Source organism: Hemiscyllium ocellatum, chromosome 39 (genome assembly GCF_020745735.1).
Source record: "Hemiscyllium ocellatum isolate sHemOce1 chromosome 39, sHemOce1.pat.X.cur, whole genome shotgun sequence".
NCBI lineage: Eukaryota > Metazoa > Chordata > Chondrichthyes > Orectolobiformes > Hemiscylliidae > Hemiscyllium > Hemiscyllium ocellatum.
Window position 1 is genome coordinate 20245636 of NC_083439.1, and position 18923 is coordinate 20264558.

The window sequence follows — 18923 nt, forward strand, 5'->3', positions numbered from 1 at the left end:
ACTCTCTAAAACTTGATGTCGTTTACCCACCCCTACACCCCAGGCCTGGTCATTACATGGGCTGCTTTCACTGCCCAACCTATTTTCACTCACAAAATGGTCTCCATCAGTAATTTTTCTCTCTCCCCAGCTCACCATTATCCATTTTTTTGTTTGCTCAACAGCTGTTCTCTCTCTGGGCTCCATATCCACATATCATTCCGTCCCTTCCCCTTCCCAGCCTCCAGCTATTCCTAGCTACAATCATGTTCCAGAAGGGATACTGAATCTGCAAGTTGACTCTGCTTTCTCTCCGCAGATGCTGGCAAACCAGCTCATGTTCTCAAAGATGGTCAAACAGCCATGTGTAACAGATGGTGCGTCAGGTGGGTTTAGTTTAATTTCACAATAGCAACGCATTGGGTAACAAAGTTTCTCCAATTCACTGTAATCACTGGGGACAGCTATTTGGTATCTTTTCAAACCGTGAAGGATTATATATTTCCATTGAAATACTTCTCAACTTCTCATGGTATTCACATAAGCATGGGAGCAGAGAGGGAAGACAGGCAGCAAGGGTAGGGTTTGAAAAGGTAATTTAAAGCAAATAAGAAATATGTTAAGTTCTTCCACATTCTACCACTATTTTGAAAATAAAATCCTCTTTCAACTTACCTTGTTTCATAATTTTAAACATTATGCTACATGATTTATATAGCATCTACTGATTTGAACTCTTTTATATACTGCAAAGTGAAGTTTGTGTCCTGCTAAACTTTGTATACCAAGTGTGTCCTCTGGGGAATCTTTCATCTTGAATTGTTATAACTCAAGTTATACTCTGGGGGATCAAACATAGCTGCTGCACAGAATCTCATACAGTTTCTCTAAGTCAGCGTTCAATTCCAGATACTGTGGAGCATATCATAAAAGCTGACCTATGAAGTCTCAAAAAAATCCTAAAAGAGGGGTCAATTGTATGCTATATATAAAATGCATATCACTGGTGGCCATTGTGAAATGTGAAGAAAACACAAGCAAATTCATATTAAATAAATATACCTCATTTTAATGAATTCATTAATTCTAGATGGATACCTTTAACTACAATCAAAACATTTCACAGGCTGTCAAGTTAATTGGCTTCTGAATGGGATAGAAGTGTTCAGCAAATTCATTCTGAGGCATTTTGGCTATCATAACATGGATCCTGCTATGCATCAGATTTAGTACTTTCAATTTCAGAACTTTCACTCCACAGCAAATCATTGGACAATCTGCATCTTTTTGATTGTTATGATAATCACTAATAACATTCCAGTTTGGGAAACCATACAAAATATCAAGCAGGACAACATGCATATTTCCAGTATTTATGAAGGGATTTTCTCCAAGATCCAACCATTCCATCTGATACAAACAAGATCCTTGAATGGTTTCTGAGGTATGCATCCAATGGTTAAACTATAGATGTCAGACTCCTGGTATAACTATAATTGGGCATTACCTTTATTCCAAAGGCACTTCTTGATCTCACTGATGATATGGGATCTGAACATATCCCACACTAATAAGCTGTGATCTTTGTGTCAGCCACTATATGTTACTGGTTATAATTTCATCACATCCTCATCCAATCAACTTATCATCATAGACACATACAAAAACTCCTTCGGGAACTTGATGTTTGACCTGGTTTTACATTTGAAAATTTACTTTTCAAATTTAATTTGAAAGTTGAATGGCTTTAATTTTGTTCTGTTGGCCATGCAGAAGAGTACCACATAGATATTGTCTTCTCATGGTGATTTTCACTGGTAAAGCTTCTGAACCTGTCCACACCACAGTCAGCTGCTGGGTAGAGAAAATTTTATGGACATTTCATCTATATTGCCAATATAGAGTAATTGCCTTTGCTACTGTCTAATGATGAATCACCAGAAACTGGTAATTTTGGCATCAAAGTCTTTTGGTAGTCTCTGAGCATCTTGATTCATTCCAACACGAAACATTTTGGTTCCATCAAGCTGAAACACCTATTAACTGTCGCTCTAAAATCTTCGTTGAAATCAGAGATTGATTTAGCCCAGTTAAGCGCACATGTGCACTGCCTTTATGATGACAATGATTCTGACATTTTTGGAGAACCCATTCAAATACATGCTTCTCAAGATCAGAAACTGCTGAAGAAACAACAGGTCTGGCAGCATCTGTGGAGAGAAAGCAGAGTTAAGTTCTGAAGAAGAGTCATGAGACTCTGCTTTCTCTCCACAGATACTGCCCGACCTGTTGGGTTTTTCCAGCAATCTCTTTTTTTGTTTCAGATTTCCAGAATCCTCAGTGCCTAAGGTGTTTAACTTGGGAAATTCTAAAATTCCTTTCCCACTTCTACTCCTTCTCTTCCTTTGCAATGTTCTTTAAAATATATCTCCTTGGCCAAATCACAAGCCTGATTGAGTTTTTTGAAGAAGTAACAAAGAGATTGATCAGGGCAGAGCGGTAGACGTGATTTATATGGACTTCAGTAAGGCTTTCGAAAAGGTTCCCCATGGGAGATGGGTTAGCAAGGTTAGAGTTCATCGAATACAGGGAGAACAAGCCATTTGGATACAAAACTGGCTCGAAGATAGAAGACAGAGGGTAGTGGTGGAGGGTTGTTTTTCAGATTGGAGGCCTGTGACAAGTGGAGTGCCACAAGGATTGGTGCTGGGTCCACTGCTTTTTTGTCATTTAGAATCATAGAATCCCTACAGTGTGGTAACAGGCCATTTGGCAATACAAGTCCACACCAACCCTCCGAAGAGTATCCCACCCAGTTCCTACCTTATTACTCTACATTTCTCATACCTAATGCACCCAGAGGAAATCCGTGCAGACACGGGAAGAATGTGCAAACTTCACACAGACAGTAGCCTGAGGTTGGAATTGAACCTGGGTCCCTGTGGCTATGAGGCAGCGGTGCTAGCCACTGAGCCACCGTGCCACCCTAAATTATATAAATGATTTGGATGTGAGCATTAGAGGTATAGTTCATAAGTTTGCAGATGACACCAAAATTGGAGGTAGAGTGGACAGCGAAGAAGGTTAACTCAGACTACAACGGGATCTTGATCGGATGGGCCAATTGGCTGAGGAGTGGCAGATGGAGTTTAATTTAGATAAATGCGAGGTGCTGCATTTTGGGACAGCAAAACTTAGCAGGACTCATACACTTTATGGAGTGTTGCTGAACAAAGATATCTTGGAGTGCGGGTTCATAGCTCCTTGAAAGTGGAGTCACAGGTAGATAGGATAGTGAAGGCAGCATTTGGTATGCTTTCCTTTATTGGTCAGAGTGTTGAGTACAGGAGCTGGGAGGTCATGTTGCTGCTGTACAGGACATCGGTTCAGCCACTTTTGGAGTATTGCATGCAATTCTGGTTTCCTTCCTATCAGGAGGATGTTGTGAAACTTGAAAGGATATAGAAAAGATTAACAAGGATGTTGCCAGGGTTGGAGGGTTTGAGCTATGTGGAAGAGGTTGAATAAGCTGAGGCTGTTTTCCCTGGAGCATTGAGGCTGAGGGGTGACCTTATAGAGATTTATAAAATCATGAGGGGCATGAATAGGATAAATAGACAAAGTCTTTTCCCTGGGGTGGGAGAGTCCAGAACTAGAGAGTACAGGTTTAGGGTGAGAGGAGAAAGATATAAAAGAGACCTGAGGGGCAACTTTTTCACACAGAGGGTCATACGTGTATGGAATGAGCTGCCGGGGAAATGGTGGAGGCTAGTACAATTGCACCCATTAAAAGGCATCTGGACGGGTGTATAAATAGGAAGGGTTTGGAGGGATATGGGTCCAGTGCTGGCAGGTGGGACTAGATGGGGTTGGGCTGTCTGGTCGGCATGGACGAGTTGGGCCGAAGGGTCTGTTTCAGTGCTGTACATCTCTATGACTCTATGACTACATTCATGCACCATCCTACTTTGAAGGATCTGGTTATCAGAATGCCTACAACTTTCTATTCCTCTGTTCTTCTGAAGAATAGGCAATCCTTTGATTTTTCACGGAATACACATTTGTAACACTTAAAACAAATACCCAATACTTTTCTTCTCAGTTTTCATGTTCCCTCACTATATATTGGCAAATTTTGAGGCAGCTATCAGTTTATCCATCTTAATAACTTACGTAAATAGACAAATGAAGTTCCACTACAAATCTTTTTGTCAAGCCACCAACTATATCTTGCTAATTTAAGAAGTACGTAGTTATCTCAACTCTGCACTGTCAAGCAATCCCTTCATTCATATTGTCAATTTAATACTAAAGATGTCAGTGTTTCTGTTCTATGAAATGTTTCACGAAAATTCAAATATATCACATCTGTTGTATTACTTTTTTATAAATGGGTGATAATGTTCTCATATTTGATTAAATAACTCAAGAATCTGCTTCAAATAAATAGGTCTTCACTTCCACAACTGGTCCATACTTTTCCCAGGTTTTCACTAATATTCATCACTGATGAACCTATTTAAACATAGTTATTTAGCTTATCTCCTCTTATGAACAGATGAAGAGTGTGTAACACGCTCTATATTCCAGTTTATAATAGAAGCTCTATGATAAAATATTTTCAGAAAATTTACAATTAGGACTTTTATTTTTACTACTAACATTCCTCAATATTTCAGTGTGTAAACCATCCAGATTTGGAATTTAAAGAAAACTAGTCTAATGGCAACCATGAATGTCATAAAAACCTAACCAGCCCACCAAGGCCTTTTATGGAAGGGAATCTGCCATCCTTTCCTGGTCTGGCCTCCATGTGACTCCAGACCCACAGTAATGCGGTTAACTCTTAACTGCCCTCTGAACAGTTAAGGATAGGCAATAAATGCTCGTCTAACCAGTGACGCACACATCCCGTGAACAAAACAAGAGCTTTGTGAATTTAAGTTTCATTAATCCTGATATAATAGAGTATAAGACGAAGGAGCAGAACTCAGCCACCTGGCCCAACGAATCTGATCTACTACTCAATGTGATCATGGCTGAACTAATTATCCTCAAGTCCACTTTCCTGCCTTTTTCTTATTAGCCTTGATTCCTTCACAGATTAAAAATCTGCCTATCTCAACCTTGATTACACTTAACAATTCAACCTCCGCAGCCTTTTGCAGTAAAAAAAAAACACAAATTCACTATCCTCTGGGAGAAGAAACTTCTCCTCATCTCTGTCTTAAATGGGTTACTCAGATTATGTCCTCCAGACTGACGTACTCTCACAAGGGGAAGCATCTATCCTGTCAAGCTTTCTAAGAATCTTGTATCTTTCAATAAAATTACCTTTCATTCTGAGCTACTTTAATGAATATCATTGTTGATATTGATTAATTGATCTACATTTTTCACATTTCTAGTGACACAGAAAGAAGGTTCCGAAGAGGACATAACCAGCGTGCAAAGGGATATAGATAGACTAAGTGAGTGGGCAAAAATTTGTCAAATGTAATATAATGTGGAAAAATATGAACTTGTCCACTTAAAAGATTTTTTAAAATTATTTAAATGGAGAGGGACTGCAGATATCTAAGATACAGAAGGATCTGGTATACTGATACATGACTCATAAAAAAATTAGTTAGTGGGTATAGCAAATGATTAGGAAGGCAAATGAAATGTTGCCATATATTGCAAGAGAAATGGAATACAAGAGGAGGGATGTTTTACTGCAGTTGTGCAGAGCATTGTTGAGATTGCGTTTTGACAACTGTGTACAGTTTTGGTCCTTATATTTGAACAGAAAGGACATAATTGAATTAGAAGCAGTTCAGAGAAGGCCCATTTGATTTATTTCTGGGATGATGGGATTATTATATGAAGAAAGGCTAGATGATTAGACTGCACCTATTGGAATTTAGAAGAATGAGAGGAGACCTTATGGAGTCATACAGCACAGAAACAGACCATTTTGTGCTTTTGCCCATAACGTGGATTCTCCTGTTCCTCGGATACTGTCTGACCTGCTGGTCCTATCACACTCTCAACTCTAATCTCCAGCATCTGCAATCCTCACTTTCACCCACTGGGTCCAACCAGTCCACATCGAACATAATCCCAAATTAAACTGGTCCTATCTGCCTGTGCTTGGCCCATACCCCCCTAAACATTTCCTATACATTGACTTATTCAAATATCTTTTATATATTGTAATTGTACCCACATCCACCACTTCCTCTGGATGTTCATTCCACACACAAACCTCTCTGTGTAAAAAAAGGTTGTTCCCATGTCATTTTTTTAATCTTTGGCCTCCCACATTAAAAACATGCTCCCTCATCTTGAAATCCCTCACCCTAGGTAAAAAGACACCTATCATTCACCTTATCTACACCCCTCATGATTTTATAAATCTCTAAGGTCACTCCTCACCCTCCTATGCTCCAGTGGAAAAATTGTCCCACCTCTCCAGTGTCTCCTTATAACTCAAAACCTCCATTCCTGGCAACATCCTGTTAAATATTTCCTGTATCCTCTCCAGTTTAATAACATCCTTCTTATAAGAGGGCAACCAGAACTGCACACAGTACATCAGAAAAAGCCTCGCCAACATCCTGTACAACATGAAATCCAACTCCTACACTCAAAAGTCCAAACAATAAAGGCAAGCATGCTAAACACCTCCTTAACCACTCTGTCAACATGATGCAAACAAAATAATTACCCCTGAACCCCGAGGTCTTTCTGTTCTACAAAACTATCCAAGGCCCTACTTTTACTTACATGAGTCCTGTCCTTGTTTGTTTTACCAAAAATTAATATCTCATATTTATCCAAATTAAATTCCATCTGTCACTGCTCAATCCACTGACACAATTGATCAATATCTCTTTGTAATCCTAGATAATCATCTTCACTGTCAACTCTGACAGGGAGATATCTGTACACTGACTAGTATCTCTGAGTTCCCTCTCTCTCAGGGGGATCTCTTTATGATCTTAGATAATCTTCATTGTCTACTATCACAGGAAAATGAGGATAAATTGAGAAGGTGACGACTTAAAGTATGTTTTCCCTTGTGAGAGAGATGAAAGCGAGCGACCAGTTTAGAATTAAAGGACCTTCCATTTAAGGTGGAGATGAGGAGACTTGTTTTTTTCCTCTTAGTAGATTGGGAGTTTATAGAACTCTTATCTCCCTATAGAACAGTGGAAAGTGTGTCACGGAATATTTTATAAGGCAGAGGTAGATAGATTCTTGAACAAGGAAGTTAAAAGGTATAAGAGGTAGGCAGGAAAGTGAAGTTGAGGTCACAATCAGATCAGCCAAGATTTTATCAAATGGTACAGCAGGCCTGAGGGAGCCGAATGTCCTACTTCTGTCAACAATTTGGATGTTTGTATCTAACTCTTTTACTTTTTTTGTAAATACAATAGGAATATGCTGACCATCATTTATATTCACTACTAAAAGATAGTTTTCTCGGTTTCTCAATTGTCATCTCTGAAATGCATTTGTTTCCCATTGTCTTTAGGGCGGCACGGTGGCACAGTAGGGCGGCACGGTGGCACACAGAGGGCGGCACGGTGGCACAGTGGTTAGCACTGCTGCCTCACAGCGGCTGAGACCCGGGTTCAATTCCCGACTCAGGCGACTGACTGTGTGGAGTTTGCACGTTCTCCCCGTGTCTGCGTGGGTTTCCTCCGGGAGCTCCGGTTTCCTCCCACAGTCCAAAGATGTGCGGGTCAGGTGAATTGGCCATGCTAAATTGCCTGTAGTGTCAGGTAAGGGGTAAATGTAGGGGTATGGGTGGGTTGCGCTTCGGCGGGTCGGTGTGGACCTGTTGGGCCGAAGGGCCTGTTTCCACACTGTAAGTCTAATCTAATCTAATCTTTATCCTTAATCTACGTTAATATTATGTCACTTTTAAACTGTGTCTTTAAACTCAAGTTAAAATTAAAAGATCATGTGACAATTCCAAATCAAGCCTGATTAAGTCAAGATGAGCAAGATGCAAAAATTTCTTACATTTAGGAAGAAGGAGCAAGAGGAACTGTTGAAATTGTAAATAGACTCCAAGTGTTTGGGCAGAAGAGAAATAAGACAGTGGAAAATAATAGCAGTTTGTGTGGACGATAGATAGAAGACACTAAAGATTTTTCACCAGCTACCAAAGAAGACAGTCTCTGGTCAAAGAAACGCATGCTGCAGCTTTCTAAAGAAACTGAGATATTTATCCTGATCTGGCAATGACAGAAGAATAATAATTGGAGCAGGCTTTACAGCTGGTTGTAGATTGGACAATGTCTTGAAAAACTGACGGAAACACCTGGAGACGATTTTTCAAAGTTGCTATTCAGTGAAAACAGAAAACGTGAACCTATTGGAAGCTGGAAGTGGCTTTGGATTGTTTACTATAAGGACTGTAATTGTACAGAGAATGCAATGAGTTATCAATATAAAAAAGAAATGTTGCTTTCTGTAGTTTAAAGTATAAGTTACTACAAGAATCATCATTTGTGAAAGTAAAGATCTGAAAACCGGAAATCTTGAATCTTTTTAGCTATTAACTGGAAATTTAATTCTTAACAAAACTCAGTCCCTCTGGGGATTATAACACCTATAGCTGTAAAAATTATAATCACATCCCTTGGCACCCTCCTACTTTCACTTCATTTATTTGCTTTGAATTCATTCCTATACCAGCTACAGTACTGTCAGTTCCAGACAGTATACCTGAATATATTTTACAAACCCTTCCCAATGTTGATCACTTATCATCCCCGCATATCTCTGCATAGTTAAAATATGCTCAAAGTGAGTTTCAAGTGATGGATCTTAAGATCTGACAAGACAGTGTGTTTCTGTACATAAGATGGAACTGGTTACAAGTTTTACTGCTAAAAATCATATACCCATACTTGAACAGAGTAATACATAGAGTCTAAGAAAATAGTTGCAGTGTGCATTCTCCCATACATTGCTTCTCTACTAAAAAAAACATAAAACATAGTTTTCTAAACTTTATGAAGATAAACATAAATTTATGACTTCTCCTTAGTAAAATAAATTTACAATTTGGAAGTATTAATAATTCTGTTCTAATGTATTTGTACAAAACAAATACAACTATTCTTACAATAACTTTCGCTTTTTCTAGAAAGCCCACTTTTCACCTTCACAGCAAAGATTCTGTGACAGCATATTGCAAAGTTGGGTAGAGTATTTGTGGATTGGAAGGCAGGATGTTAGAATTTGGTGTTTGTAAAATGTTTGGAGGGGAGAGTCTGTGTGGTCCCTTTAAAAGATGGTGAGTTTTTTTTCCCTATAGAGATCTGAAATTGAGTGTCTGTGAGCAGCAGCTTGCCAGTTGTAGGTGCTCAAGTTGAAACATTTGTATCAAAAGGTTATACCATAAGCAGACAAAGCAGTATTTTTACCAAGACAACAGATGTTTAAATTTAGTCAATTAATTTAAACCAGGCAGTTGGAAACGAAGGACCAAATAAATTTAAATCTAATGTTTTTTACAACCTCGAACCAATCCTATTCTAAGAAATTAATAAGTCATGATGGGTATAGAAGAGGACGGCATTTGAAAATCAGCAGATAGTAAACTGGCATCTGAACAGGTCAGCTGTCTCAGCACTCATGAAGTCACACATCATCTGACTAAAGGTACAGTGTCACACTTAGCTAACTTTCCTGACACAAGAATTCAATGGAGAGAAGTGTTTCGGATGCAAAAATCCAAGGGAGGAGACAATCCTGAAAGATCAGCGGAGAGGATGCAGGGCATTCCGGAGCTGTATCCTGGTTGTAATTTCGAGAGACTGAGTTCTAAATTTTTTATCGTATCTTTTAAGTGAGACTTGTAGTTATTGGAACAGCATACCATTAGAATTTTGTTTATGTGGGAATACCTAGTAGTTGCAGGGGAATTGCTCAGTTTGTTAGTGGCAGCCAGTGACAAGTGATGAACCGCATCACTTGAATATAAAAGCAGGGATGTACTTCTGTGGCTCTCGAAGGCTCTAGTCAGACCACATTTGGAGTATTGTGTGCAGTTTTGGGCCCCATATCTCAGAATGGATATTCTGGCCCTAGAGCGTGTTTGGAGGAGGTTCACAAGAATGGTCCCAGGAATGAAAAGCCTGATATATGAGGAACGCTTGAAGACTCTAGGTTTATACTCAATGGAGTTTCGAAAAATGAGAGGGAGTGTAATTGAAACATACAGAATACTTAATGGCCTGGACAGAGTAGATGTTGGGAAGATGTTTCCATTGGTAGCAGAAACTAGGACCCACAGTCATAGCCTTTGAATGAAGGAAAGACTTTTTAGAACGGCAATAAGGAGAAATGTTTTCAGCCAGAGAGTGGTGAATCTGTGGAATTCATTGCCACAGAAGGCTGTGGAGGCCAAGTCGTGGAGTATATTTAAGATTGAGATACTTGAGTTTTTGAATATCAAGAAGATCAAGGGTTACAGGGAGAAAGTGGGAGAATGGGGTTTAGAGATGTGTTAGCTATGATTGAATGATGGAGCAGATTCGATGAGCCGAATGGCCTAATTTCTGGTCCGATGTCTTATGGTCCTATTAATTTGTTCATTTTTGGAGTTAGGTAAATAAATTGTCACTTGTTGACAACAGAGTGAGTGAAAGGATTTAATTTCATTTAACCACTATTTTATAACAGACGGGGAGGCTGAGATGTAGATTATACCACTTTTCATACTTCTTTTAACAGACTATGAGGTGAGGCAAGCCTTTCTGGCTGTTTTGGTTTTAGTTATCAGAGGAGGGTCAACCTCCACTTCATAACAAGACCTATTTTCCCAGAACTCAGCTAAACTCCTAAAACTGGCTGGATCTGTATTTGGAGAGGAAAATACAATTATGAGAAATATATTTTACTCCAGAGTAAACTGGGTATTTAAGTCTTAAGATGCATTGCTTAGGTTCGACCAGTTGTACAAATAATAACACGGAAATGCCTCCAGTGACCAAAAATGTTGCCCATTGCCAACTTATATACGCACACAAATTCCCTTAGAATCAGTTCTCCTTGGCAAAAACAGGCTTTGAAAAAAGATGCTTGAAATTTTAGTAGAAAGTGAACAATGATAGTTTATAGAATTGTACCACAATGAAATGAATATAAAGTTTTAAACTATTTAAATAAAATGTGAACCTGATGGAAACAACAATTTTTGTCGTAAAATTAGTGTTATATGTGCAGTTCCCTGCCAGCACTAAGTAAATTAATAAGTTAAAACATAGATGCCAGTTGTTTTGTTCTTCAACTGTAGCCAAACCCAGATGAAAAATTGAGTAATATGTCTAAGTAGGGCTGATCCACAGGGTTCGTCCCTTGCATGAATATAGCTTATAAAGCTATCACGCAATGTTTCACAAACTGCTTTGGTTTCAGAAGAAAATGAGGTCTGCCAAGTATTGCTTTACTCATATCCCAATGGAGTTGGAAATTCAAATTAGTATAAACAGGCTATACCCTTGGAACCTTTTAACACTCTTCATTTAAATTGCTTATTTTAGTCTGTAACATTTCAACATTACTTCTGGGACCTGTCACTGTACTGTAAAAGCCCACACTATGCGGCCTCCACCACAAGTACTGATATTCTGTAGTACTGGAACTTATAGGGAGAAGCTTGAGATTACCCTCTTTGTGAAATCTTAAACTCAGCTAAACTGTCACTGTCTGGAGGAGAAATGCTTCATACTGTGGTGGGAAAGCTTTTTGCAGAACTGACAGATCCATGCAGGCCTTCATCATTTGGCAGCTGGTTGAATAATGACACTTGAAAAGTACCAAGGACCAGATTGTATTCAACACCAAAAAGTACCACTATATGATTGCTGCAGCATATAGTAATCTTTAGGCACTAACATACATTTCTGTCATCATTTTAAATGGCGATCTTTGTTTGGACAGGAAACTGTATTTGGTGATATCAAAATACATTACATTTGTGATCCGTTGAGCATCTTTTTCTATACATTATTCATTACTATCTTTTGAGTTCTGTTCTCTCTCCAAGAGAAATCAAATGCTTAGTAACTACAACCTCCCAAAATGTTAAATTAAATGCCAATGTTGTGATCCCAGCTGATGGTAATACAGAACAAGTGTGATCATTGAGTGAAATCAGGCTTAATAAATCTTATTAATAGAACTTTTATTTTTGCAGTTTGGTTAACATGATGAACAGTCACTGGACATATTAACGTATGGCTATCATCTTCCTTTAGCACTAGAACACAAGCTTATTACACAAAATGAAAAACCTAGCTAATTATAACAATTCAGGAAGATCTTAACATAAGCATTAGTAAAAATATTCAACCTTTTTCCCAGCAATATCCTTTACATTCAATCCTAATGAAGTATCAGTTCTATCTTAACTCTTTAATTTCTTACTCAACTAATTCTTGTGAACCCTTTTCCTTGGACTGTTGAAACAGAATAAGATTTCTTTTCAGGTCTGAAAACCAGAAGATTTCTTTAAGTTCTCATAACCCAGGACCTCTACAAGCAAAACATGCATAGCATTGAACCTTCTACAAATTAAAAACTGCCCTCTGCTGGTATGATCTCTTCTAAACTCAACCTACTAATGGTCCCTGTTTCTGTATAGGTCATAAAACTCAACTCAGTAATTGTTCAGCAATTAACTTCCCAGTTAACTGATTGAGTCATATATCTAAAGTCATTGCTTTTTTGGCAAAGCTATCTTTATTAATGCAATCAACCTGCGTGGTTTAAAATTTTAACAAAGCCAGCTATTAATTGTCAACAGCATTAACAGTTGTTTTCTCCATAGCAATGCCTTTACCAATCAGAGTTCACTAGCCAAGCAATCAGCAATCTATCATGCAATTAGCTTTCCCTTTGAATTTGTATTCTTGAGAAATGCCCTATTGAGTGTAAGACAAAAAGCTTTCACAAAATGTGTCTATGTTCAGCAATATGTAGTTGTGTAGGGTCAAGTTACCATTTTTGACAATCAGAACCAAAAACTAAACTAGAAACACTATTTTTCTTCATATGAATCCAAGTTCCCCAATATTGACAATACAGTACAAACCCACATCACATAAGGAAAATTTAAAGAGACATTTTACCTGGCTATCTGCACATTTGTTTCTCTCAAGTTCTCATTGTACCCCCCCCTCCAATGTCCAATCTCTTAATTTGGTATGCAAATACAACTTTGTCCAGCACCTGACTTCTACATTCTCCTAGAAAATCCAAGGAATATACGCAGAACATGATTTTCAAGATTTTGGAATTATTTAAAAAATGGGTAAAGGCAACATAGTTATTTAGTATTTAGCCTTGAGGTCTCCTAAACCATGATGGCACTGGGTTTGATTATACTGACAGGAAAAACAGGAAGCAAAGAATGGAGTAATTTGCATTGCCTTGTTCTAATAAACAATCCATTTTCACAACTTCCATTCTAGTAAAAAAGTTTGATATATGATATCAGAGGTGCCCTTAATTAATGGAACATTATGTGTGAACATCTCTGGTACATAAGATAGAATCAATGTGCTTAATATGATATCTGTATCCAATACTGGAGGTTCATATTTTTGAGAAACTGGGCTGATCCTTTGTTCATTGTTGAGAAAGGCTAAAGTCTTGCAATATCTTCAGTTCGTTCAGGGTATATGCAGTTACTGAACCAGTTACTTTGCATATTTGATCACTGGGTTGCCTAACCCTGTCTTATAATGAAGTAGACTTATTTTTAGGGCAATCCACATTAGTGATGGAACAACTGGGTTCTGGTGTTCCCACACGATTTATTTAATTATAAATATTCTGATCAGTACACATAGAAATTTGGAAAGATAAGTGTCAATTTCTTTATGTTCTACATGATTTTTCATCTGGTGTAACTCTGGATATTCCTCCAACAATGGGAGACAGGCTTCACAGCAATATATGATGGTTGCAATCCCAGTGACTAAACCAAAGGAATTCTAAATTTTTGACAAATTTCTCCTCAAAGAGATTGCTATCAAAAGCACTTTTTAACCAGTAAGTTTTATATTTTGTTTTACTTTAGTTTTCATGAATTCAGTGAACATCCGTCACATTAAAATCATGGATCTAACTCCAGAAATATGTGAGCTAATGTGGCTCTTTCTAATAATTTGGAAATATTAAAAACAAAAGAAAACCAAGTTGGCAATTGTGATAAAAGGTCTGTGATTTTTATATACTTTATAAAAAGAGTATAGATTTCAAACCAGTGGCATATGGTTGTTAGTCTATGTTCATGAAGGTGTTAAAAATATAATTGGGTCAATCCTTCCAGAACCACGATTTTAGTTCAACATGTGTCAGGGAGCAGGCCTCCTAGAAGTTGGTTTATACTGTGGAGGTTTACAACCAGATCAAGTGAACATTAATCATTACCTGTATCAAAATTTAAGATGGGGAAGCTTTTTCATCTTCAGTTCAAAGCTTTTGGGAAGTTTCAAGGAGATCTTACCGAAGTTAAATGCAAGTATCGTTCCTCCTCGAAAAGGAGGTTGTACAGAGCAGTTAAGAGGTTAGGTTGCCTTAGTATAGGGTTGTAGTTTGTGAAACTGATGGAAATGTAGGTAAAGTCCTGGATATCCTCCAAACTTGAGTGGACTATTTGTAGCTTTATTCATTTCACAAGTCATGATCATACCCAATGAGAATAAGCTTGGTTACTTTCCCTTAAATATCACCCTGAAGAAGCCCATCAACAACAACTTGGGGATTTTCACTAATCAGAACTTTGTTGGCCAGCCCCATCAAGATTATGGTTGGTCCAGCTCAGTGCACATCCTTTTAAACCTTCAAAGCTTGAGTCAGGAATGAGTTGGAATATTCACCACTGACCTCAATGGGTGCAGCTACACAACACTTATGAAGCTCAAACAATATCCAGGACAGAGAAATGTGTTGCCCATGTACCATGAAAACATTTTTTTTAAATTACAAATGGAATCACTTAATTCCAAACTGCTGTTGGAAGGACTACAGAGGATTGAATAGTTTCTTCCATATTATGAAAATGCCCATGGAAATCTATTACAGAATTGTGGTCACATTAGACACTCTCCATTGTCTGCTAACTCCAATTTGATCCAAGAGTGAGTCATTTAATTGGCCTTTGACACACCATTACTGTTATGGCACAAGGTGATTCACAAATGTATTTCATAAGTACCACCATGGTAATCAGGGCATGTTTGTTGTGCATTGATCTGACAGACCAGATTTCATGTTAGATGAAGGTTATGTAACATCACCTTTCCTAGTAAATGATCCCTGTGGATCCCCCATCAGCAACTCATCTTCCACATCCTTAACCGATCAACTTGTTCATCGCACAAGGTAGATTAAAATATCTTGCGTGCAGCCACATTTAGCTTATGCTGCCAATGTGCTACATGAGTAGGATTTACCACAAGTACTACAACAGTCATTTCCTAAATGCAAAAAGGATGGAAAGAACGTTGTGTATTTAGTTTGTCCGCAGAATGTAACTTAATTGTCTACCCTTACATACAATTAAGTTATCATTGTTAAGAATTGGCATTTAAATGCCATGGGTTATATCTCACCTTCCTTTTAATTCATTGAATTCTTGTATTTGTTACATTAATTATAACAAATTTGAGACTTACTGCACTTTGAACCACTTATGTTTATCAAGACTAGTCATTTAAGTAAAAAAGATTTGGAAGTAATTTTAATTACAAATTAAATGGCTTAAATTGCAGTATAAAGAGTTTTTACAAATTTTCTATTACTTTATTTGTACTCATGATGTAGAGGTGCCAATGTTGGACTGGGGTGGACAAAGTTAAAAATCACACAACAGCAGGTTATAGTCCAACAGGTTTATTCGGAGGTACTAGCTTTCGACGTGCTGCTCCTTCATTAGGTAGCTGTGGAGTAGGATCGTAAGGCACAGAATTTACAGCAAAAGATCTCCGTTTCAGTTGCATGACACAGATCTTTTGCTATAAATTCTGTGTCTTATGATCCTGCTCCACAGCTACCTGATGAAGGAGCAGTGCTCTGAAACCTAGTACTTCAAAATAAACCTGTTGGACTATAACTTGCTGTTGTGTGATTTTTAACTTTATTTATACTGATATTACTAACCAGAGGTTTTGTTCTAAAAATTTTTAAAGGTGCTGTATTCAAATCTGATTGTACTTAAAAGACAAGCTTTTATTGAGTACATCTTCACAGTTACAAATATTCTTATATTAACAGAGACCTGAAAAACATTTGTTAAAATTTGTATCTTCATTATCACAATACTCCGTTAAACTCTCATCCTTAGGTCATTTCCCCTCTCATTCCAAATTTTCCATCCCTTTTATCCCTGTTTGATCACCCTTGTACTATCACATCTCTCAATTACTCCTTCACTTATCATCCACTTCTGCGTTACATCTATCCCTGATGCCATCCCAACCACTTTTCCCATTCCAAATTTCCAATGCATTCCCTTGTCCAGGCTAACACTTCTAATGCTGACCACACATACATACATCTATACTTGAAATTTTGGTTTAATTAAGAATCACTTTGCATCTAGTTCCTATAAATAGCAATTTCATCAAATGCATTGAAGAGCTATGCATTTATCACAATGTTGAATGATGTGTTCTGTTTATCACTTGACAGTGCTACCTACAAATTTTATAATACAAATCGGCCGATCTATGCAAAGAAATAAACTTTGCCTGGAACCCAGGTCAATCTCCGCTTGAGAATCTATGACCTAAACAATGGTATTACTTTGAGATATCATTCCTAGTAAGGCAGCATTTCTTTCTGAATGATTGTTTCTTTGTCTGTTTGCATGTTCAACAAACCATTTCAAGGAAATTATTTCCAAACCTGTCCTGATTTAAAACAAATACAAGATTAAAATCTCAGTAAAATAGAGAATCAAATTTTTGACCATCTGTGAAAAAAAGGGCTATTGTACTCTAAAACGTTACCAAAATAACTGAAATAAATTTGGAAAAATGTAACCTTGGGATTTTCAACAGTCTTTAATATATAGTACAGAATTCTGCAGTACTGACAACCATCAAGTACTCACTTCAGCAGATGTGTTTTATATTTACTTTTCATTGCTGGGATTTCTCATTTCACTGCACATAATAGTTATCAATGCATCTCCATAACAAACATGTTTTTGTTTAGTCTTAAAACAAATAAAATGTTTCCAACAAACCCCATGATGAAGCAAATCATGAATCATAATATCATGGTCAGGGATTCTGACTAGTCTGTGGAAATAACTACTGAATTTAAGGATACAGTAAAGATTAAACAGTAGCTCAGTGGTTAGCACTGCTGCTTCACAACACCAGGGACCTTGGTTCATTTCCACTCTCGGGCAACTGTGTGGAGTTTGCACGTTATCCCCATGTCTGGCTTTCTTCCAGGTGCGCTGGTTTCCTCCCACAGTCCAAAGATGTGCGGTTAGGTGGATTGGCTGCACTAAATTGCCCCATAGTGTCCAGGAATGTGTAGGCTAGGTGGGTTAGCCATAGGAAATGCAGGGTTACAGGGATAGTGTAAAGGGACAGTCTGGTTGAGGTGCTTTTTTGGAAGCTCGGACTGGACTCAATGGGCCAAAAAACCTGCTTTCACAGTTTAATGGTTATATGACTGTGTAGTTCAAGGCATAATGGTGTTAAGAATCATATTTCCACTGAATTAAAGAAAATAGAAACAGACCATTTGGCCCATCAGGTAATTCATTTTCTCCCAAAAAATCATCCAGTCCAATCCAAACTTCCTGTTCAACACGATGTCAAGCAACAATGCTATTCATTCTCAAAATATCAAAACTTTGTTTCAAAAATTCTTTGTAATAAGGGATTAAACACTAGCCAATAGAAACAACCTCACTATTTCCCTATTCCAAAAAATCATAAAGAGGCCATGTTGCATCTTCTCTCTTTCTCTTAAAAAGTTTTCAATGCTGTCTGCAGTATTCCAGCATAATTAAGATAGTGTGTAAATTCAACGTTGACACCTTTAATGACCAGTGTGTTCCATTTAAAACTTTACAACTTCTATTTCTACTTGGAAAAATATATTATTTCGCATTTTCTCTATATTAAGTCTTCCACTTTCTCCTCATTCTCTTGACGTTTCTGTATCTACTCACAGCCTTTCACAGAGCACAATGATTTGTTATATCTTCTAGCTTAGTGCTTTCAACATATTTCACTATCGTAACGCAAAGTCCAGGGTATTTATGTCCATCTTTAAAGAAAGAGGAGCCCCAACTGAGAATCCTCTGAAATATTATTCTCTGTATGCTTCCTTTGTTGATGCTATCCTTGGTCTTCTACCGACTAAATGAGGTTTGCATTTGCAACTAGAAACAACATTTTCTGTCCTGTCAACACTTTAACCATGAGGAAGTTCTGCTCCTCTGACATTGGATGTTGAATATGCAGTCTAACAATTTAAAGACTGTGGAAGGGTCAAAGAGGAAAAATGCAGTTGTATTTGTATGAATGTTGAACATAGTAGAAGCTCAAATTACTTTTTGCTCAGCCTGTCATCCCACTAATAATTAAAATACAGGTATTGTCACTAAACCCCATGCCTGCACCATTGCTAAAAATTCTCAAACATTTTGCCACTTCCATACAAGACTACTCTATTACTTTTCTGACCAATCTCCCACCTTCCTCACTCTGCAAATTTCAACTCTTTCAAAATTGTGATAGAGATTAAAAATTCTATTTTGGTGATGTTAAGGAAGGGATAAATTCGGCCTGGCCACCAGAAAAACATCCCTGCTTTGATTCAAAATATTAGCATGAGATTGTTTGCATTCACCGGAGAGTACAAGTAGAACACTGCTCATCAGTATGGAGTCATTAACTTAT

At 37.7% G+C, this 18923-nt stretch overlaps 1 protein-coding gene across 1 annotated transcript in view; it reads right to left on the minus strand.

Moving 5' to 3' along the window:
* Positions 1–18923, minus strand: part of galk2 (galactokinase 2) — a 116499-nt gene that overhangs the window by 74874 nt on the left and 22702 nt on the right. The window lies entirely within an intron of this gene.